This window comes from Eulemur rufifrons, chromosome 7, assembly GCF_041146395.1.
Source record: "Eulemur rufifrons isolate Redbay chromosome 7, OSU_ERuf_1, whole genome shotgun sequence".
NCBI classification, from domain to species: domain Eukaryota; kingdom Metazoa; phylum Chordata; class Mammalia; order Primates; family Lemuridae; genus Eulemur; species Eulemur rufifrons.
Window position 1 is genome coordinate 236,798,864 of NC_090989.1, and position 23,147 is coordinate 236,822,010.

Consider the following 23,147-nt stretch of genomic DNA (forward strand, 5'->3'; position numbering starts at 1 on the left):
AAATGCTATATGATTATGTCCTAATAAATAAATAGCCAGGCTGCTTCTGTTTGTCCTGCCATGTCCTTTCGGGCCTCTGAGAGACAGTGCTCTATCAGAAGCTAGACCAATTGAGATCAGATCCAATCCTGTTTCTATTTCCTAGAAGTTAACTCTTTAACAGTAACATGAGGATGATAATGCCCACCTGGAAAGGCTGACGTGATTGTTAAAAGTACACATTAGGTTAATAATGTACAGTGTGTGATGCAGAGTAGATGCTCTGAAACCCTACGCATACAGGAATGCACGTGTATACACATGCACCCGAACTTGAGGCTTTGGGAGAGGTTCTGAAAAGGCCGGATATGGAGGACTGATAGTGTCCCTCGTGTGGGCCCTTGGCCCGCTTGTCTCTCAGGCTCCAGATAGTGAGGTTCCAGAGCAACCTGCTAACCCTGGAGTCAATGAAAAGTCTCCATCCCCGCGTTGAAGAGAAGCAATGAGCCAACGTCAGGACGTGGCGAGGCCGCCTGGGGGACGTGGATACGTAACTGGAAAAGTCCAGAAACCGTGTCAGAGCTGGGAACCCAGCCCAACCGATTGCGGTGGACTAGAGCCGCAACAGTCCCCCGCAACCGTTCGCCGAAGCTCCGGGCACTGTGAACGTTGCGCACAGGGCTGCGCGCAGAGCCTCCTGGCGCCGCGCCTGGGACCGAGCCGCGCGGGGCCTTCCGGGAAATGTAGTGTGTGCAGCCCCGCTGCCTGCTGGCTCAGCGCCGCCCGCGACTACAAGTCCCATCAGGGGCCGCGAGGCCTTGATCCCCAGGCCGTTGCAGGGAGGGGAGTATTTAACGGTACTGGCTGCTTTCATGCGCCATATATACTTTTCGATATAAAATACCGGCATAAGAATCATTACCTTGAGTTCTGGTCTCTAGTCTGGGTCTCCTGCTGGATTTTATCTGATTTAATTATTCAGTGATGTATTTAGGACACAACCCTGACTCGCTAGGGACAAGATGCATGGCCGACCTTAAAGTATTGCTTTCCCTTTTTCTTTTAGCTTTGATAAACTGAAATGCTTTGAGGAAGGCGAGGATCCAGAAATCATCCCGGAGGATACTGACCTGGTGACTTTGGGGTATGGAGGACTTTGTACTTATGTGCTATTTATTTAAACATTTTTTTCGACATTATGTTTTGAAAAGTTGAAAGTATAGTGTCATTATCGATATACCCACTCCTTAAATTCAAGCACCGTTAACATTTGGCCATGTTTGCTTTGGCTGTATGTGTATGGGTTGCCTGCTGTGTATCTTTTTCTTTTACTTATACCATTCAGTAAGTTGCAGACATCATGATAGTTTACTCCTAAATATATCAGCTCCTACATATCTACAAAATATCATTCTCCTAAGAAAATTAACAATAAATACATAATTTCTAATATCCAGTCCATATTCAAATTTGTGCTTATTTTTGAATGTACATTTACAAAGGTAGAGTTGATCTGCTTAGATCTGGGGTGCAATACTCTGGCAGTGTTTCCTGAACTGTCTGTAGTAAAGAATCGTTTTTTTTTAAATTTTTAATCTTTGCCAGATCCATACTTTTGTAAAATAGTATAAAAGAGAATTACTAAAAAAAGAAATTAGAAAAGACAATGAGTTCAAATTTTTATTCTTACTAAATTCAACAGACATAAAATTGCTATCAACTTATAATGAAAGTTTCTCAATAAAAACTTTCATTCTGTGTACAGATTGGATAACATTATAGCTCATGGATCAATTACAGTCAGCCTACCACACTTTGAGAAGCACTGCTCCATGATAATACTATAGAAAAATTGTGCATGTTATAGGGAAATTTATAATTTAACTATATTTCATACCACCTCACCTGTGTTCTGTCATTCTTGATCCTATCCCTTCTATAAACTCCCTCAAATACTTGGATAGTTATTTCAACTGTACCTTGGTTCTCTTTTGTAATAACTGCCAAATCTGTTCCCCTGATCCTCATTGCTAACATTTACATTAGCAACACTTGGGGTGCTGTGAGAGGCTTCTGTCTTTTCTTAGTAAGCTTTTTCTTCTATTATGCTACCTGAGTATGTGATTCTGCTTAGAAATTGTCAATGGCTCTACATCTCCTATATGGAAAGATTTCAAACTCCTTACCTAGAGATTTGAAGCCTTTCACACATATCCCAAATCTGCCTTTCCAGATTCATTTTCCACCACTGTCTCTTTCAAATGGGTCTGGGTGCACATGGTCTCTCTTCTATTTGAAACCTGCCACATCTTTAAGACCCCAGGATTCCTTTCCAGATTCCTTAGGAAATAGATGCATTTATATTGTCTTGAATTCTAACATTTCTAAAGTGCTTGAAGGCTCATGGAAGAGTCCAAACTCCCATCTGTGTATTGGCCTTAAGCCTACTGTCTTTCCTGCTCCAATTGGTGACCTTCTATTGTTGATTGATTAGTTGTATTTGTCTAAAATGCACATGTGATGGTGTTACTCCCTTGCTTAAAACCTTTTGGGGGCCCTTAGGCTAATGTCCTGAGTCCTGAAGTGGCTCATAACTTTTCTAGTTATATACATCTGACAAAAGGGTTTACTACTAAGGATGAGGTAGTAAGAACTAAAAGGATAATGAACAGGTGAAAGATTTTTCACTCAACACTTACATTTTTTATTTTTTAACTGAAAATATTATCTATTAAAAATTGTTTTCAAAGAATACATTGCAAGAAAACACCAAAGTTAGATACAAGGCTCAGAAGACAACACTTTTTTAACTTCTCTATGAGTCAGAAACTTATTGGCAAAAGAAAGTAAGGGTAGAATGTTTTGCTTCACCTCCCTCTTATATGGGTAGTAATACCCTAATAGCTATCTGTTCAGCAATTATGTAATATGAAGATAGGCACCTTTAGAAACAGACATGAATGGAGGTCTATGGCTGATGGGAAAGCAAAACATTGGCAGGGAAATCTACCATACAGATTTGGAAGCAGAATTTTTATTCCTTCTTATGTGGGTGTATTCATTCCATTTAAACAACATTCCTTCTCCTTTATTCCTAAAAGGATGTGAAGACTGTCCATTGAAAACACTGGGAAAAGAAAACAAATAAATCTGTTGTCTTACTCTTGGGCTGCTATGACAAATACCATAGACTGAGTGGCTTGTAAACAACATAAATTCATTTCTCACAGTGCTAGAGCCTGGGAAGTCCCCGATCAGGATTCTAGCAGATTGTATGTCTGGGGAGGGCAGCCTCCTGTTCCATAGATGGCACCTTCTTGCTGTGTCCTCACATGGTGGCAGGGGACAAGGCAGCTCTCTGGGGCCTCTTTGGTAAGGACTCTAATCCCATTCATGAGAGCTCCACCCTCATGACCTAATCACCTCCCATAGGCCCCACTTCCTAATGTTACCACATTGGTGGGTTTCAACGTAAAGTTTGGGGGAACACACATTCAGACCATGGCAACTGCACACCCTAATGTCATCTTCTGATACAATAAAATCCTCTGCAATTTTGAATTTTAGAAGTCTCCCTGTGGAGAGTATCAGATACAAGACTGAAAAGTCTTTACTTTCCCCAGACAATGGATCTGTGAATGTTATTAGACAGGGATGGGTTTGTTTGGTTTGGTTTTTCATTTCTCCAAGACTCAATGTACTCCTCTCTAAAAGAAGGAGAACAATAGTCCCATCTTAGATATTCCATGCCGTCTGGTTATTGTGAAATTTGTTCAGACACTCAAATGAAAGAAGATACAATGAAGTAAAATCAGTATCATTCAGATTTAGGGTGTCCTCTGAGTGTTACCACTGGCTGAGAGTGCAGTTCTCAATTTTATAGTTTCAAAAGCTTTTTGTTTCAATACACCAAAGGACAAACAGATTTGAGGGGACTGACCAAAACTCAGAAGAATCTTTGTTTTTGCAGATAGTTATTGTTTCTGTCTGTTACTGCCGTCCTTCCTTTGAGGAACTGCTTTTCTCCCATCCACTTGCCAACTCTCCCTGCTGACACTCACCCCCTACTGCTGGAGGTGACCTGCTTGCTGTCAGTCTGGTGGGACCAGCAGTCACAGTATCTAACCACGTGGCCTCACAGTGACCTAGATTGGGCCAAACATAGTGGCCCATTCTCTTGGCCATGGTCATTTGTTCAAAGGCATGAGACAGTCTGTGGTGGGCATGTGTCCCAAACTGGCTTAATCATCCTCTTCAGTTGAAGGTGCCTTGATTCTTAGATCACAAAACCTAGAAGGACATGAATAGGGGCAGCCAACAGCCATGTAAACAGGAGTTTAGAAGGCTACTCAGAATTCTCAAAAAGTCATTTTACATTATTGGCATTATGAGTGATTAAAAAAAACTTAGTGCTATGATATTTATTTTCAATTTAAATAGGCTGATTAAACTTTTGAGATGCTCAAGTATGCAGGACAATTGATAAAGTTTGAAAAAGGAACACTACAGATTGAAGTGGGAATAGTTTTCATAGACCTAAGGGACTTTAATGGAACCATGAATGATCTGGATGAACAGAGAAACATAGTGACCATATTTTAGATAGCTGGAATATTATTATCAAAACTATAAATAAGAAGCAGGCAAGAATATCACCCTGAGTAAGACAAGGAGTGAGTGGCAAAAGGCAGTTTCATAGGTCAAAAACACAAGGTTCAGATGTGGGAGTCTTAAGACTAGAGGAGGAGAGGGCCCAGCATTGACTTGTGGTAAGAGGAGCTAGAAGAGAGAAGGCAGAGAGACAGATAGGCAGAGAAGGGAGAGAGGACAAGGACTGGAGAGAGACAGGCGTACTCTAGTCCTGTGGTCCCCAAACCCTGGGCCGTCGACTGGTACTGGTCCATGGCCTGTTAGGAAGCGGGCCGCACAGCAGGAGGTGAGCAGTTGGCAAGCTAGTGAAACTTCATCTGCATATACAGCAACTCCCCATGGCTCATATCTCTGCATAAGCTCTGCCTCCTGTCACATCAGTGGTGGCATTAGATTCTCACGGGAGCACAAACCCTGTTGTAAACTGCACATGCAAGAGATCTAGGTTGCATGCTTCTTACGAGAATCTAATGCCTGATGATCTGAGGTGGAGCTGAGGCGGTGATGCCGGTGCTGGGAAGTGGCTGCAAATACAGATTATCATTAGCAGAGATATTTGACTGCACAATAAATGTAATGTGCTTGAATCATCCCAAAACCATCCTTCCCCCGTCTGTGGAAAAATTGTCTTCCATGGAACCAGTCCCTGGTGCCAAAAAGATTGGGGACCACTGCTGTAGACAATTGACGTGCGTAACTGCCTTCTGTCTATATTAACAAAACCACATGTAACTGATGACCTGTCACCGTGGCCACAGCTGTTCAGACCATGGGTAGAGGTAGAACAGGGCCATCTGCCTGCTGGCCTCGTGTGGCCAGAAAATGCCTCCCACGATATGAAGGATTGTTGAGCTGTGGACAGGGAAGAAGCAGCAGATGCAGGAGAGCGCTCTGCCCTCCGTCTGTCGCCTAAAAGCAGGCCATAGAAGGTGCCCTGCCTGCCCTTTCTACCAGGGAGAAGGAAGGGTAACCAGTGAAGACAGCTTTAGACCTTCTCAGCCTGGAGATGATACCAGAGGAGTCTATATTAACAAACTTTACTAAGTACATCTTACCTGCCAGTAATTTGCCTTGCCCCAAGTTGCCAGCCATAGAGACTCAAAGTCCTTTTCCTTTGTCTTCTCACTTCTCTAAAAATTTACTGGTTGGTTTATGTGTGTGTTTGTTTAAAGATAGAGTCTCACTCTGTTGCCCCAGGTGGAGTGCAGTGGCGTCATCATAACTCACTGTGACCTACAGCTCCTGGGCTGAAGTGATCCTTCTGCCTCAGCTTCCTGAGTAGCTGGCACTACAGGCACACACCACCACGCCCGGCTAATTTTTACTATTTTTAGTAGAGACACGGTCTCGCTTTTGCTCGGCTAGTCTAGAACTCCTGACCTCAAGTGATACTCCTGCCCTGGCCTCCCCAGAGTGCTAGGATTACAGGCATAAGCTGTCGGCCAAATTACTAGTATCTTTTATCTTTGCTTTCAAAGAGGATTGACTCATATCTATTTTAAAATTTCAAATTAAACCCAAAGGAGAAAATAAATCTCTTATCTGGGAATCTTCAGTGTCTTATCTTACACAGAAGGTTAAAGAATGTGGAGTTGGAGTTGATATGCAAATAGTAATAAGGGGTGTGTGCTGATCCATCTGTACCTTCCTGTACAGAGTAACAGGGAGGGCGGAAGTTGGTACTGGAAGAAAAGGACTTTTTAAATTTGTTTTGGAGTCCAAGCTTTTCTTCAACTTAGAGTTCTTTAGCACTGCACTGTAGCCAGCTGTTAAAAGGACAAGGGCTTCCATCATCTGGTCTCCTTTACCTCTCTGTCCTATCTCTTCTCTCCTACTCACTGCATTGGTCGTCCCAGGTGTCTCTTTGTTGTTCTTTAAACACACCAGGGACACTCTAGCCTCAGCGCCTTGGCACTGGCTGTTCTCTTTGCCTAGAACACTTTCCTTCCAAATATCCGTATGAGTAATGCTCTCACCTCTTTGTCTTACTCAGATGTCACCTCAGTGAGGCATACTCTGACTACCTGTGGCCCTCCCAACCCACTTAACCCTGATCTGATTTGTTTCTGTTGCATTTGTTATCCTCTCACATACTATATAATTTACATATTTCTTAATGTTTACTGGGTTTTTTCAGTTTCCCCTGTGATGCTAAAATCTCTATGAGAGCAGGAATATGTGTTTGTTAACTGATGCTATTCCAAATATCGAGAACATGCAAGTCATTTATTATAGGTGACCAATAAATATTGGTTGAATTACTGAGTGATTAAATGAGACAAGTGGGTAAAGCATTTAGAAGAATGCCTGACATGTAATAAGTAATACGTAAATATTAGTTATCATCAATATTGTCTGTAGTCTTCTCATTTATCATTTTTATCCCTGTGTCCTCACTCTCTCCTGTCTATGGTTCATTCTAGTGAGATTGTCTTCTTTCTCCTTTTTTAAAAGCTTAGATTACTCTCTTAAAGGGACATGTCATGGCAAGAGTCTGGGCTTAGAAGTGAGAATTAAAAACGGGAGCCGGACCAGGCGTGGTGGCTCACTCCTGTAATCTCAGCACTCAGGAGGCTGAGAAGGAGGATCACTTGACCCTGGGAGTTTGAGGCTGCGGTGAGCTATGATGACACCACTGCACTTTGGCCTGGGCAACAGAGTGAGACCCTGTCTGAAAAGGAACAAAAAAGAAAAAGAAAAGAAAACCAACCTCCCAACCTCCCCCCAAACCAAAAAACAAAAAACCAGAACACTTGATTTTTATTTTCTTTGACATGAGTATATTACAAAGTAGTTTATTATGTTTATCAGCTGGTTGAGGCTTGTTTTGACCTGTAGGTATAGAAAGAGAGTGAAAGAAGGGACATTTTTCTGGACAAAAAGTTGGATAAGAGAAAAGTGTAAAGGAAGTTGAAAGTGACTGTGTGTACATGTAGAGTGAGAAGACTCTCAAGCAGGAGTTAACAGCCACAACGGGGTAGGGAGTGGAACATGTATCAGATCCTTCGAGCGCATTTGGGGCCGAGGGAGCAGTAGCAGCAGGATGCCGGTGCATACGAAGCCTGCACAGTGTGTACACAGGAGCATAACTCTCAAACCTGAGTATTTCATAGGGTTGTTTTACCTTTACTGAGCATATTGAGTGCTTAATTCATCTGTTCAACAAATATTTAGCAATGGCCACACAGTCTAGCTGTTTCTTTAAGCACATTGTTTTGAATTATTAGCAGCATAAAGTGGAAAGAAATTGGAATTGTGGTGTATATGTGGAGGGATTGGTATGAGGTACAGGGATCTCACATTTTTTTTCATGTGGATTACTACTTGTCCGGAACCGTCCATTCTTTCCCCACTGATTAATGATACTAAATTTACCACATATTAATACTAAATTTGCATATGTGTCCTTTTGTTTCTCTGATCTATTATTTAGTCTCATACCCGTGCCATGGTGTTTTTATTACTATACCTTTTGATTGTATGTTTTGAAGTAGTCCACTACTGACAATTCTTATGGTTCAAAATTTTCGTAGTTTTCTTTGCCATTTACTCTTCCAGATGAATTTTATTTTACTTTTTTTTTTTTTGAGACAGGGTCTTGCTTTGTTGCCCTGACTAGAGTGCAGTGGTGTCATCGTAGCTCACTGCAACCTCCAAGTCCTGGGCTCAAGTGATCCTCCTGCCTCAGCCTCCCAAAATGCTAGGATTACAGGCGTGAGCCACTGTGTCCGGCCACCAGATGAATTTTAGAATAAAGTTGCCATGTTCTCAAAACAGAACGTGGAATTTTGATTAGATCATTTTTGATGGGATTAATTGGGCTTATACATTAATTGGGGGGGGGGGGGAAATCCAATATTTTAACAATACAAAGTCTTTGTATCCAGGAATATAAATTGTGTCTCAGATTTGTTTTCAGGGTTTGTAACTTTCTTCATCTAAGTTTTGTATTATTCTTGTTAAATTTGTTCCAAGGTATTTTACAATTTTTGTTGCCATTGTAACTGAATTTTTTCCCTTAGCTATTGTGAATGTGTGGGAAGGTAATAACAGTTGTCACATCTTGTATTAGGTGAACTCAGTCTTATTCGGAATATTGAAAATTAAGCTTATGTCATTTTAAAAATTATACATTTTTTATTTTGGTGTTTAGTTCTATGAATTTTACCTTATGTATAGATTAATGTTACCACCATAATCAGTGCCATTTCTCTAAAAAACTCCCTTGTTCTGTCCCTTTATGGTTACCCCTCTGCCACCACAACCTCTTGTAACCACCTGTCCTTCATCCCCGTAGTTTTAGTTTTTCAAGACTGTCAAGTAAAATGGGATTGTACAGTATGTAACCTTTTGAAACTGGCTCCTTCTCACTCAGCATGATGCCTTTGGGCTTCATCCAGGCTACTGCATATACTGATAGTTTGTTGTGTTTTATTGCTGAGAAGTATTCCATTGCATGGCTGGACCACTGTTTGTGTCCATTTCTCCACTGAAGGACATTTAGGTTGTTTCCAGTGTTTGGCAATTATGAATAGAGCTGCTATTGATGTTCCTGTACAGGTTGTTTTTTGTTTGGTTGTTTGTTTTTTGAGATAGAGTCTCACTCTGTTGCCCTGGCGAGTGCCGTGGCGTCAGCCTAGCTCAGAACAACCTCAAATTCCTGGATTCAAGTGATCTTCCTACCTCAGCCTCCTGAGTAGCTGGGACTACAGGCAGGCACCACCATGCCCGGCTAATTTTTTCTGTGTTTAGTAGAGACGGGATCTCGCTCTTGGTCAGGCTGGTCTCAAACGCCTGAGCTCAAGCAATCCTCCCACTTTGGCCTCCCAGAGTGCTAGGATTACAGGCGTGAATCACCACGCCGTGCCCCTATACAAGTTTTTATGTGGACATAAATTTTAATTTCTCTAAGACGGTTACCCAGGAGCAACATTACTGGATCATATGTTAAAAAATTAAGTGAATTGTTCCTAGAAAATTGGTTTTATTATGGGTTTATTATAGTATATTGTAATATTCCTAATAGAAAGAAACCTAAACACTCCAGTGTATTTATTGGTATTTTTATCACTTAGCACTGTTCTCAGCACACTAAAAGCTAGCGTCTGTATTTTTGTTGGCATTGTCTTTATGGGTATATGGTGTATCTTGCCTATTGAGGTAACTAAATCCTCTAAAGAAAACCCAATTGATTGCAGGAAGTAATATTGGAGATTCAGGGACTTAATTCATTCTGAGTTAGTATAAGATAAAGAGTTACTATGTATTGTGCTAAGACAATACATAAGATCTTTAATGTCTTTGAGAGCCCATCTTTTCCCTGCTCTTTGGCTCTAATTCACTTTGTCTCAATTCCACTGCACTGCTAGTAGGGATTTAAAATGATTGCCTTCATTATATCCTGCAATATAAAAGACTAGCATGCTCTCCCCCCTTTTTGTATAAATTTAATTTTAAATATTAACAAAATAAAGTAGATATGCACAGTGGTGACTTGATAATTTCAGAGATTTGCTTCAGTTTCATTTAAAAATGTACATCTTTCTATAGAATTGATATGTTAGTTTTATGAGTTAGCAGTAAGAGATATATTTCCATCTGTAGCAAGGGACTGCTGTAGCAAAATCACACTGACCAACTAACAATCATTCTTTAAGAAAACATTTTTTTCAGTTAATTGTGGTATAATACCTTCTATTAATATAATACTTCTTTCCATCTCTGGCTTCAGAATAGTAACAAAGGAACCTTGTTCTTTGAGAGTTGTGATAAATTTCCCAAGCAACAAAGGTCTGAAGTGGAATTATATCCTTAAAGCCATAATGACAAGTGAATGGATCTGCAGTTGTAGGAGTCGGGTAGATCCTGAGTGACTGCTGCAGGTTGAGAGAAATGAGACCACGACTAAGGTGCAAAGGGTGAGCTGGTGGGAGGGCATGTAGACAACAAGCAAATAAAGTCTCACTGAGTACCCAGAAATGATCTTTATTTTTATGGAATTCCATGCTTTTAAAAAAGATTTCTGTTGTAATATTTGATAAAATTCCCCAAAAACATTTTTTAGAGGGCCAGCTATTAAAATCTTGAACAGGGAAAAAGTTGATTTTGATAGTTACAGTTGATATGTGCATGAGTTGTACATACAAACATTTGTTTGTTTTTCTCTCCCCTCCCCCAGTAAAATTATTTGAAATCTTTCAAATTGGAAAAACCCTCTACATAGTTATGGAGTATGCAAGTAGAGGTAAGAACATTTATATATTATATATTGGGGTTTTTTTTTCTTTCTTCTCTTTTAAAAGACTACACAAGCACACTGCCCATATAATTGTTAAGGTTTCATTTAACATCCAGAGTCATAATATACTAGGATGAGAGTCAAAAAAGCTGACTCTTTGCAATTCTGTGGGTTGATATTAAGTGTTTCGCTATTAGTTTTGTTAATTGATAATATCCAAGACCTTGGATTTTTTTATTGTGGAAAAATACACGTCACATAAAATTTACCATTGTAATCATTCATGTATACAGTGCAGTGGCTTTAAGTATGTTCACATTGTTTTGCAACCCTCACCACCATCCATCTCCAGAACTTTTCATCTTAGCAAAGTTAAACGCTAACTCCACCTTTCCTGCTTCCCCAGCTCCCAGAAACCACCATTCTACTCTGTCTCTATGAGTTTGACTACCCCAGGCACCTTGGGGGATTGCTGTATTTGTCCTTTTGTGACCAGATTATTTCTCTTAGCATAATGTCTTCAAGGTTCATCCATGTTGTGGCATGTGTCAGAATTTCCTCCCTTTCTGAGGCTTAATAGTATCCCATTGTGTATAGAACATACACATTTTGTTTGTCCCACATATTTGAATTTTTAAATGTACTAATGCATTATTCTGTTTGAAGTAAATGTGTACTGTGGTTTAGATGCATTTCTTTATCAGATTTTAATATGTCATTGGTGTTCATGTTTCCCAAGGCTAGAAATGATAGTTACAGTACATATGACTAGATTTTCCTTAAAATAAAGATTAAGGACTGGTAATTATTTGCCTATAAGGTTGTAAAAATGTAGACATTTTCTGAAATGCATGTATATAGCTTTTATCTTTTATAAATCTTCTCATCTTATAGTTGAGGTTGGGCTGGGCTTGTAGTTTTTGGACCACATGTGAATTTCATTCTCTGCGGAGGGCAGAAGCTTTCTAGTTTATCTTTTTGTGTTCTCTGCCTCTAGCACAGTGCCTGGCATGGAGCAGATACTCAACAAATAAGAATTAGGCGTATGAAATTATAAACTACTGGGTGTGCATTCTGTTGAACTCTACAGTATAGTAGTTTTGTTTTATCATTAGCATTTTGATCCAGGTTGTAAAACCTGGAGATAGAAAGTTATATTGTAGTAAGTTAGCCATTAAATAAGAGACTGTAAACCTGTTGTGAGAAAGAATGAGTTTTAATAGACGTACCTCTGACACCACTTTTTCATACTCCTAATTCATTATTAGTTGTGTATTTTATGTTTTAAATGTGTAGTTTGGGAATTTGGTTGGAATTTTCAAACTTCAAGGAGTTGTAGGAAGAACTGAAGATTAATTGCAGGACTGCAAATTTATATGGAGTTCTAACATTTCCTACTCATCTTACAGGCAGACAACATACAGTAATGTTTATAACCTTATTGTATGGCCTCTGCAGTGTACAAAGTGCTTTCTCTCACCTGATCTCCTTTGACTTTCACAATGACGCCATGATGTGGCTGGGCAGTGAACAGTGGGCTTTTACGAGGCTGGGAAGCCTCACTGTGGGCTTGCTGCCTGTCATGGCTTTCTTTTCCCATCTACTTACTGTAGGTACCCAGGGCATAGAGGTTACTCATACAAGGACAAGACAAAAACATCTGAGAAGCATCCATGTTTAATAGAAAGAGGATGGGTTTTAGAAAAGACAGACATGGGATAAAGCCAGCCAGTGGCCCTCATTGACCTGACAAGTAACATGTTGCACTGAGCTTCATCCCTCTCGAAGGACTCAGTGCATTGTGCATCATTCTAACAGCCTTTAATGGATGGTGGTGGTTGTTTATTATCTTGGGCTATTTGTTTTAATCAGCTGAACAAAGCACTGTCAATCTCCAGGATATCTGTTTTATTGTTGATGTATTTGCCTTTGTGAAAAGTTTCATTAAACTGACTACCCATCCCCCTCCAGGCTTATACCTTTTGATTTGATAAAATCATAGAATTTTAGAATTAGAAAAAATCTTAGAAATTATCTAAGGCAACTGTCTAATTTTTACAGATGAAACTAAAGCTCAGATTGTTCTCTGCTGAGAGTTCCATAGCTAGTAAGTTACAGAACCTGAACTAGAACTAAGGGCTCTTTGAACTGTGGTGTGCAGTGTTCACCTAGCCACCTGTTCCCTGACCTGGGCAAGAGAACCATTGCTTGTTTTTTTTGTTTGTTCATTTTTTACCCCTCTCTCTAATAAATAGCCTTAGAGGTTTTCATTTCAGCTGCTTAATCTGAGTGTTAATACATTTTTAATAAGGAATAAAAAGAAAGCTCTAGGTTGAATTTCTTGTTTAAAAATTGAACTCCTGACGTATAACTTCGTGATTATGAGTGTGACTTTATGGTTCCAGAAATCTCTTAAGAGGCTTATGTTGCATTTGGATTTAGAAAAAATATTTTAAAATTATATTGACAGCCTTGGACTTTATCTATGTTACTATACAACAGCTAGTAAGCTTAATATATTAATTTTTTAAGTCAAAACTGTTTTCTGTATAATTGCACACATCTTTAGTTGTTTTCACTTATTAACCACTTTTTTTTTTTTTTTTTTTTTTTTTGAGACAGAGTCTCACTTTGTTGCCCAGGCCAGAGTGAGTGCCGTGGCATCAGCTTAGCTCACAGCAACCTCAGACTCCTTGGCTGAAGCGATCCTACTGCCTCAGCCTCCCTAGTAGCTGGGACTACAGGCATGCGCCACCATGCCCGGCTAATTTTTCTATATATATTTTTAGTTGTCCGTATAATTTCTTTCTATTTTTAGTAGAGACGGGGTCTCACTCTTGCTCAGGCTGGTCTCGAACTCCTGATCTTGAGCGATCCACCCGCCTCGGCCTCCCAGAGTGCTAGGATTACAGGCGTGAGCCACCACGCCCAGCCTTAACCACTTTTTTGACATTGGATACTTTTCTGCAAATAGAAAGGTCATTCATTTAGAAAATGCTGATATTTTACTGAGCTGACATTTAACTTCATAATTCATCATAGTTAAGTGAATTGGATGTAGTGTAAATTGACGGTATGTAATGCCTTTTAAAGATCATTATACAATCAAATGATAATATGAAAATATTTATGCCTATTCATTATTTAAAATTTATTTATTCAGAGTTATGGTTGAGAGTTTAAAAGTCAGAGACATTAATATATAATTCAAGTATCAGAATATTTTAGTTGAATGTTGTCACTAAGCTGATGGACGTATTCCTTGTGTATGAAGTAGAGGTGTTCTTTCACAGAAACACTTTATGTCTAATTTTCTAAATTAGTATTCTTTTCTGTTGATTTCAGAGGTGGTGTTTCTTTATTCTAAATTGATAAACATTTGACAGTACTAACAATATATTCCTTGAGATGGCACCTCTCTTCCTCAAAGAATTGATATTGTATAAACTGCCACCAAGATGTCCATCCACGTGTTCTGTTGGCTTCACCCTCACTGTGTCCTGAGCCCCCTACTTCTCACCACCACTGCATGTCCCACTGTTGTCCCAGGCGCTCTCATGCTTGGCTCCATTATTGGACTAGTCTCCAAACTGGTTTCCTTGTCCCTACCCTTCATCCTAACCTCCTTTCCCCTCTGGTAGCTGGTGATCTTTTTAAGAGGTCAGCCATTTCATCTTCTCTGCTTCTCTTCTCACTTAGAGTAAAGCCAGAGTCCTTAGCAAAGTCCTTAGCAAAGCCTGCAGGACACTTCCTGGCCTCATCACCTACCTCTCTTCCCCTCGCTCATGCTTCTCCAACCCTGTGGCCTCCCTGTTGTTCATTACTTGCTATAGAATCTTACCCCAGATAACTACATTGTCCACTCCCTCAAGTAGTCAGCAAAACACAAGCAGATAAGTGTACACACATACACACACATGCACATGCACGATTTCACACTCATTCCACCTGTTTCTTTCCCCGACCTTTTTTCCATAGCACTTGTTATCCTCTGACAAACTGTATATTGATTTGTTTATTGTCATTCTCTCCCTGCTGGAATGAGGAAAGTGACTTTCTGTGTTCACTGCTGTGTTTCCCCAGAGCCTAGAACAGTGCGGCCTTCAATACAAATTTGTTGAATGAATGAATATACTCAGGAAATGCATTTGATGTCAGTGAAGACATCCTCTTTTAACACAAATAACTTCATCCATTTTGACTTTCTATTTTCATTGCTCAGTTTTTATTAAAGCATATTGAAAACATATACCTTTAAAATAAAAGTTATATAATTTAAGCATATGAAAATTTAATTTAAATCTTTTCTCCAGCTTAAAGATTTATTGGTGAACGTAAATGCTTATAGTTAAACTTAAAGCCAATTTAGTTTAAATTCCACATATTTCTTGCTAACTTCCTGCCTATATTTAAAAATTAGAGCACTGCTAAAAGTGAAACATCAATTTTTTTTAAGCATACTCTAAATTTTTTTAGTAGTAATTTTGAGGGCTTGAATATTTGTTTGCCTCAAAAGTGATAATAATTAGTATTTATTCTTTGGAATTGGAATTTTGCCCATGAAATTTAAAGAACACTATAAATTCTTTTTTTTTTTTTTTTTTTTTTTTTTTTTTTTTCATTTTTAAAAAAATTTCAGAATATTAGGGGGATACTGAAACATTATCAATTTATGGGAAAATTAATGCTCAGAAGTGGGACTGCTGCTTACTTTTATTTCTCTCAATTATAGGTGAAGTATTTGATTATTTGTTTGCATTGGAATAATGGAGGAAAAAGAAGCAAGAGCTAAATTTAGACAGGTATGAATTATTGTATTGCATCTTTAGTTTGTTAATTTAACAAGTTTTTGCCTCTATAAATGCCTAGATGTCTCACTGGATGGCAGGGATTGGCCATTCAGTTCAATAAAAATGTATTAAGTGCCATTCCTACCTAAGGTACTGTGCTAGAGGTAGCATGGGTTCTGTTCCTAACTTTGTAATGTCGACATTAGTCTCACTCTTAACTTTCACTTTTGACTATTGAGCCTCAGAAATCCAGAGCTTTTCAAAGATATCTATGATTACATTAATTACAACCATTTTAAAATTTTTAGCAAGAAGAATGACACAATCCCAAAATTCATCATTATAATAGTTTTGTCTTACATAAGCCAAGACCAAATATAACTTAATCTGTTAATTAGTGATTTTCCTCTTTGCTTTGTCTTTACCTTGCTATTTAAGGAGACAGGGGTTTTAATGAGCAGGTTTTAAGTGTAAAGGTGACTTAACTCTTGTGTCTTTGTTAATAATAATTACTATTACTGACTGATCATGCTGGACGCTGGGATGAGTGCTTTACCTACATAAATGTAAATCTTGCGAGCAGCCTTGTGAGTTAAGGAGTATTATGCCCATTTGCTAAAAATAAGACAACTAAGGCATGAGAAGATTAAATAACTTGCCCCAAATTCAGTGCCTGTCAAGTCGCAGACCTTTCATGGATTCAGAGACCGAGGCCCTCTGACTCCAAAACTCAAAAGTTGTAATCATTATAAGGCGCTATAATTTAGACTAGGAATCAGCAAACTCTTTATGTAAAGGGCCAAATAGCGAACATTTTAGGCTTTGTGGTCCATACAGTCTCTGTTGCAACTATTTAACTCTCCTGTTGTAGCATAGAAGCAACCGTTGACAATACTAAATAAATGGACATGACTGTATTCCAATAAAGCTTTATTTACAAAAACAGGATGGGCCAGATGTAGCCCATGGGCCATAATTTATCAAGCCCTGATTGAGATGAAAGAAAAGAGCTAGTGCTTTACTGCTTTTAAATGAACTCTGTACAAGGTCCACATTGAAATGGCAGTAGGGCCTCATTTCTCTCAGAACCTTTAAATTTTGTTTTATTCACATATAAGGTTGTCACGATTGATAGGAGACTTAAAATTTCACATTTGAAAAGGTGGTTTTAGCTGATTTTCAAGTTTTCTCTTAACAGTGCCTCCTTTTACTTGCTTAGTCTGATGTTTACGGTTAAGGACTCATTTTTAAGTTTCTTAACTTTTGCTATTGCTTAAATGTAAAAGCTTAAGAAATACAAGTGGTACTTTGAATTATAATCTATTAAACATCAAAGTTGAAACAAACTTTGGCTATCATTTCACTTCTCTGATCCTCAGCTTTTCTAGCTATAAAAAGTGGAAATTCTACTTGATGAATTCTATGGTTCTTTCCAGTTCTGATATTTGATTCTGTAGTCTATGAAAGGAAACTCAAATTTTTATTAGAAAACAAATCTGTTTGGCCTTTTTCATAACTGCTTTTAATTTTTATAAATTAGCCACATAAGAGCCAATATTTTTGCCTCATACAACTTAAATTCCTTCCTACTCAGATGAATCTGACTTTCAAAAATTTATGTGAATATGGTTTGTTGACCATGAGGAAAGGCTGATGTCAGCCAGCAAGAGCATGTCTGTGTCCAGACCCTCTCTAAGGAAGCAGTTTGGTGCTTAACCCCACAGCTTCGGTTCTCCTCCATCTCTACCCAGCCCCATCTGCCACCTGGGGGGATCCAATTCATCAGAAAGACTTAGGCATTTACTAACTTCAATCTTGAGGAAATTACTCTGGGTTTTTTGTTGTTATTTTGGTTTTGTTTTTTTAAGAGATGGGGTCTTGCTGTGTTGCCCAGGCTGGACTCAAACTCCTGGGCTCAAGCCATCCACCTGCCTCAGCCTCCCAAGTAGCTGGGTCTACAGGCACATGCCACTGTGCCCAACTTGTGATTTTTATTTTTATTGTAAATTCCCTGTAGAAATTCTGAAGCCTTTATTGAAGGAACTTATTAACATTAGTTGGACCAGGAAAGATGGTTTGTGTGTGTGTGCCTTTATAATTAATGGCCTGATTTATAGTTCTTAGAATTAATGTAATCCCTTTTCCTTGCTGTGGTGTTTGCCTAAGGCAGCTCCTTCAGACCTGGAAGAATCAAGCATGATATTGGTGTTTCTATTTTTCTCTGTTTCTAATTGCCATGCATTCCAGGAGCTTACAAGTCATCATTACTTTGACTAAATAAAAAAATGTTTTCCTGTTTAAGAAAAGGAACATAGCAGATGGCTTTCCCTCCTGCTGCTTCCTTCACCATTCCCAGCCTGGTGACTATTTATGCCATTTTAGTTTTTTGGTTGAGCTCTTATTCTTTTCAGAGAAAAAGAATAGATTCCTGGCTCTATCTTCTTTACTTACCTCTTTCTTGGTGCCGCTGTTCTTTCATATGTGACTAAAAATGAATCAGGCTAACATTCTTATTTTAGCCTAAATGACATTCAGGTTATCAACCTTCTTTAGAAATCACTGCTTATAGCTTAACAAGGTGGTACACACCTATAATCCTATCTACTCAGGAGGCTGAGGTGGAGCATTGCTTGAGCCCAGGAATTTGAAACCAAGCCTGAGCCAACATAGCAAGACCCGTCTCAAAAATTAAAAATAAATAAATATAAATGCAAAATGCTAAAGAAAAGAATAGAAGCAAATACAAAACAACAAGAGATGCTATCTTCCTTTAGTGGTAATATGGGTGTATATTTGTGTATTTTTCTGTATTTCCTAAAATTTCTGTAATGAGCATATAAAATTTTAATATTAGAAAAGGAGACTTTTTAAAAAAAATTGCACAGTGAATGTGAAATTTCAGTAAAACAGTTGTTTAATTAACAGTGCTAACCACAGGAATAACTGCAAGTTGACTAAAGCACACTATTTGCTGAAAGTGGGAAGAATCCTTTTTAATAGTGCACATAGTAGTTTTCATAGTTCCCATGTTACAACATTCATTCCTCCATTTTAAGGAAGAGGAAACTGACCCTCAGAGAGGTTAAGTCTATTAACTATGCATAGTTTGGTTTAGAGCTGGTTACACAGTCATGGGAAGGTTGCACCAGAACCATCTGGCACTGGGCCTGGGGGCATCCAGGGTCCTCCAGATCCAGGCAATTTGTTGGATCCTGGTGTTACGCTCAAAAACAAGTGGAATGTCAACAGGTACAGTCTAAGAATAGACTTGCTGTTAAAACTGGAGAGAACAGGACATCCTCACCTATCTCTTCCTGCCTTCACCCCTGAATTTATCCAGATTGAACAGCTCAAAGCATAAGAAAATTGTTTTTAGAAATCCACACATTTGATAAAGGGAAAATTTTTCCCCCTCGCCAAAAAAAGAAATCCACACATTCAGGTGCTTACTGAGTATTTTGCATGTGAGACGTGTGAACATTAATGAAGTTATTTTCATCTTAATTACACAGCTGCACCTGTGAGGCCTGACCCTCACGTCTCTCCTTATTCAGGTCGTGTCTGCAGTCGAATATTGCCACAACAAGAGCATCGTTCACAGAGACCTCAAGGTGCGTAGAAGTGTCCTAAGTGTATGCTCTGTTTGTATGTGTTCAAGTCTCTCATTACACAAATGAGGCGTAGATTAGATTTTGTTATTAAATAAGACAGAAGTAAATCTCATAACTGAATCCTTTTAATCAAGTTATAGTAGAGCATTAAAAATAAATAAAAGTGAAATTTATGAGAAATATTTCACATTTCAGTTAAGGTGCTGGTGGTTGATCTCTGGAGGACAGTCACCACACAGCCAAAGAGATAAGGGCCTCACAGGTGTGTGGTCACACCCGGACAGTGTCCTCAGTGCCACCTGGAATTCTCTTCCGCTTCTCTAGGCAGCATTGTCTCCTGTTAACAGCAATGCCTATGTGAGACTCCTTCGCAGCCTGCACCCCAGCATAGGATGAGGTTTCCTATTTCAGAGAAAATGGAAACACCAGGCAGAAACTCCCTCAGTTTTCCGGCAGGCCCTCAAACGTAGCTGCGCCTACACCCATCCTTCACCCCTCCTGTCGTTACGGCAAAGTGGAGTACCTCTGCTGACCCTGCCTCTGCGTTCTGGGTCCTCTGTCCCCTCCGTGGGCTGTGCTCTGTCTGATGCCTCTTTTCTCTCCATTTTTTCCATTCGCTCTCTGTCTCTGCTTGCCTCTCACTGGCAGCATTTATATAATACATGCTCAAGTCCATACCATCTTTTTACCAAAAAACTTCTCCACCCCAGGTCCCCTTCTGGGTATACCCTTTTTCTCTCTTCACAGTCATAGCACATTTCTCTCAACATTTTCTAGACTCCATGTCTTAGCTTGGTCCTCACCCCCACTCTCCCCTTACGTGACTGTGAATGACTTGCTCATGCCTCTTTGTGCCCACCCTTGGTGCGTTCGTGTTCCCATGTTAGCTGCAGCGGCTGCCTGTGTGCTGATGACCCCCAGGTCCCTTCCTGCAGCCACAGGGTTCTCCCAGGGTCCAGGGCCCGGCTGACAAAAGGGCATCCATCTTCACCTGAGCATCCCTCAGGTACCTCAGGTGCAGCAAGTTCAAAGCCTAAACGCTTCCTTCATGAATTTGAATAGTCACTTCTTATTCTGGTGACTGATGTCCCTCAGGTGTCCCTCTTTTCCATCCACTCAGTCACCAGGTCCTTTTGCCGCTGTTCTCTAAATCTCTCTTACACCCACTCACTCTTTTCTGTCTCTGTTACACTATCCTGGGCCAGACAGCATCATCTCATACTTGATTATAACACTAGTTTCTTGCCTGTTCTCCGGTTCCACTTTTGCCTCTTCTTCTAATGTATGTTTTCCACATTGCACCCAGAATGGACTTTTTAAAAAACACAAATAAGATTGTCATTTCTCTGCTTAAACAACTCTTCAGTGGCTTCCATTGCCTTTAGGATGAAAACCCACACTTCTTGAGTGCAGCCCTTTGTGATCCAGCCCTGACAATCTCCCCAGCCATCTCTCTGCGGCTCTTTCCTACATACCTTCAGTTTCTTGAGCTCTCTTCAGCTCTCTCTCATCTATCTGTGTGTTCTCGGACCCTTTATTCTGCCTGAAACACCGCTCATCAACACACGCATTATGACCAGCTGCACCTTCTTGTGCTTTGATTTCACTTCCTCTAGGAAGCAGCCCATCCCTTTCAGCACCAGGCCCACAGCCCCCGTACCTCCCCCGATACACAGCACTTGGGTCTCAGGGGAGCTGCTTATCTTTCTGCTTCTCCCTTCTAAACCGTGAGCTCCTGAGGGCAGGGCCCGATCTGTCTCGTTCGTTATATGTCCAGACACTAATATAGCATCTGTTGTGTAGTAGCCACATAGTAAATATTTGTTGAAATAAATGAAAGTGACTGTGATTTGTCTCTTGAATGGGTTTGGGATTCTCCCTTCCCCAATAATGGCCATTTTACAGCTATTTAGCAGTTTTTATGAAATATGGCTATCCACTTGAAGCAAGTGCCCATTTTTTTTTAAAAGCCCCTTATTCTTAATTTAAAAACCTGTCAAAGGGCAGAGCGTGGTGGTTCATGCCCATAATCCTAGTGCTTTGGATGACCCAGGCGAGAGGATTGCTTGAGCACAGGAGTTTATGACCAGCCTGGGCAACATAGCAAAACCTATCTCTACAAAAAATATAAAAATCAGCCAGGCATGGTGGTGTGCACCTGTAGTCCCAGCTACTTGGGAGGCTGAGGCAGGAGGATTGCTTGAGCCCAAGAGGTTGAGGTTGCTGTGAGCCGTGGTTGTACCGTTGCGCTTCAGCCTGGGTGACAGAGTGAGACCCTGTTTCTAAAAAACAAGCAAACAAACAAAAAGCCTGTCAAAACTTTTCTTGATCTTGGGGCATTTGATGTTTAAATTAGTATTTTAGAATTAATGATGATTATTTTAGCACTCATGTCTGTTATTGCTAATGTTATAAAAGTAGGAGTTCTAATTTGTCTCCTGTTTTTTTCTCTAGAAAAAATGTTTTCTGATTTTATTAATTAAGAGATTAACTTTATATCATTACAAAAAGCTTTTTTAATGAAATGCCTAATCTTGTCATAGTTCTAATTATATTTTGGTTAAATTTTATTTTTGTCTTGATATTTTCCCTCTAGGCTGAAAATCTATTGTTAGATGCCAATATGAACATTAAAGTAGCAGACTTTGGTTTAAGCAATGAATTTACTTTGGCAGTAAACTCAACATGTTTTGTGGCACTCCTCCATACTCAGCCCCTGAGCTCTTCCAGGGCAAGAAATACGACGGGCCCGAGGTCGACATGTGGAGTCTTGGGGTCATCCTCTATGTGCTTGTCATGGGCTCACTTCTCTTTCTTGGGCAAACTGTGAAGGTATAGGAAGCAGTTGCATCCATGTACTATACAAAACTAAGAGGAGTTTCATAAAATTATATGGGTTTAGATTTTTAATGTTACATCAGTTTAGGGGTTTCGGTGGGTTTTTGTTTTGGTTTTTTTTTTTTAACCTAAAAGTTGACTCACTAGTTTTCTTTCCTCTCTCCCTCCCCAAAGGAACTGGGACAGCGCTTATTAAGAGGGACATACAGAATCCCTTTCTACATGTCTACAGATGTGAAAATCTTGTCAAATGTTTCCTGGTGCTCAATCCAATTAAATGAGGCACTCTAGAAGTAATCGTGTAAGTGGAAATAAGTAATAACTTTGGAGAGCTTTTATTTTTAGAACTTAGCTTTGTTTGTGTGGCATACTGAATTCTTGCTTGGGACTTTTTAAGCAGGAATTGAGACATAAAAAAATTTAAGTTACTCTTTGACCTATAGACAATGAAATGTTGAAAATAAATTTTCCTAAATATTGTGATTATCAGAATATTTTCTTTCTTTCTTTTTTTTTTTGAGACAGAGTCTCACTCTGTTGCCTGGGCTACAGTGCCATGATGTCAGCCTAGCTCACAGCAACCTCAAACTCCTGGGCTCAAGCGATCCTCCTGCCTCAGCCTCCCAAGTAGCTGAGACTACAGGCATGCGCCACCATGCCCGGCTAATTTTTTCTATATATATTTTTACCTGTCCATATAATTTCTTTCTATTTTTAGTAGAGACGGGGGTCTTGCTCTTGCTCAGGCTGGTCTCGAACTCCTGAGCTCAAACAATCCACCCGCCTCGGCCTCCCAGAGTGCTAGGATTACAGGCGTGAGCCACCGCGCCCGCCCCAGAATATTTTCTTTTATGTGGCTGATGAACAGTTCACCTTTTCAGCTAATCATGAAGGACAGGTGGCTCAATGCAGGGCATGAGGAGGATTAACTTGAACCATTTGTTGAACCAGAACTAGACATGTCAGACCAGAAAAGAAGAGGTAATTGCTCTGTGCCTACATGCTTATGTGTGCATATGTTTGTATAAGTAACATATTTCT

At 39.7% G+C, this 23,147-nt stretch overlaps 1 pseudogene; it reads left to right on the forward strand.

Annotated features, from left to right (window-relative positions):
- The first annotated feature begins 481 nt into the window (after positions 1–481).
- Positions 482–23,147, forward strand: part of LOC138385956 (MAP/microtubule affinity-regulating kinase 3-like) — a 43,983-nt pseudogene continuing 21,317 nt past the window's right edge.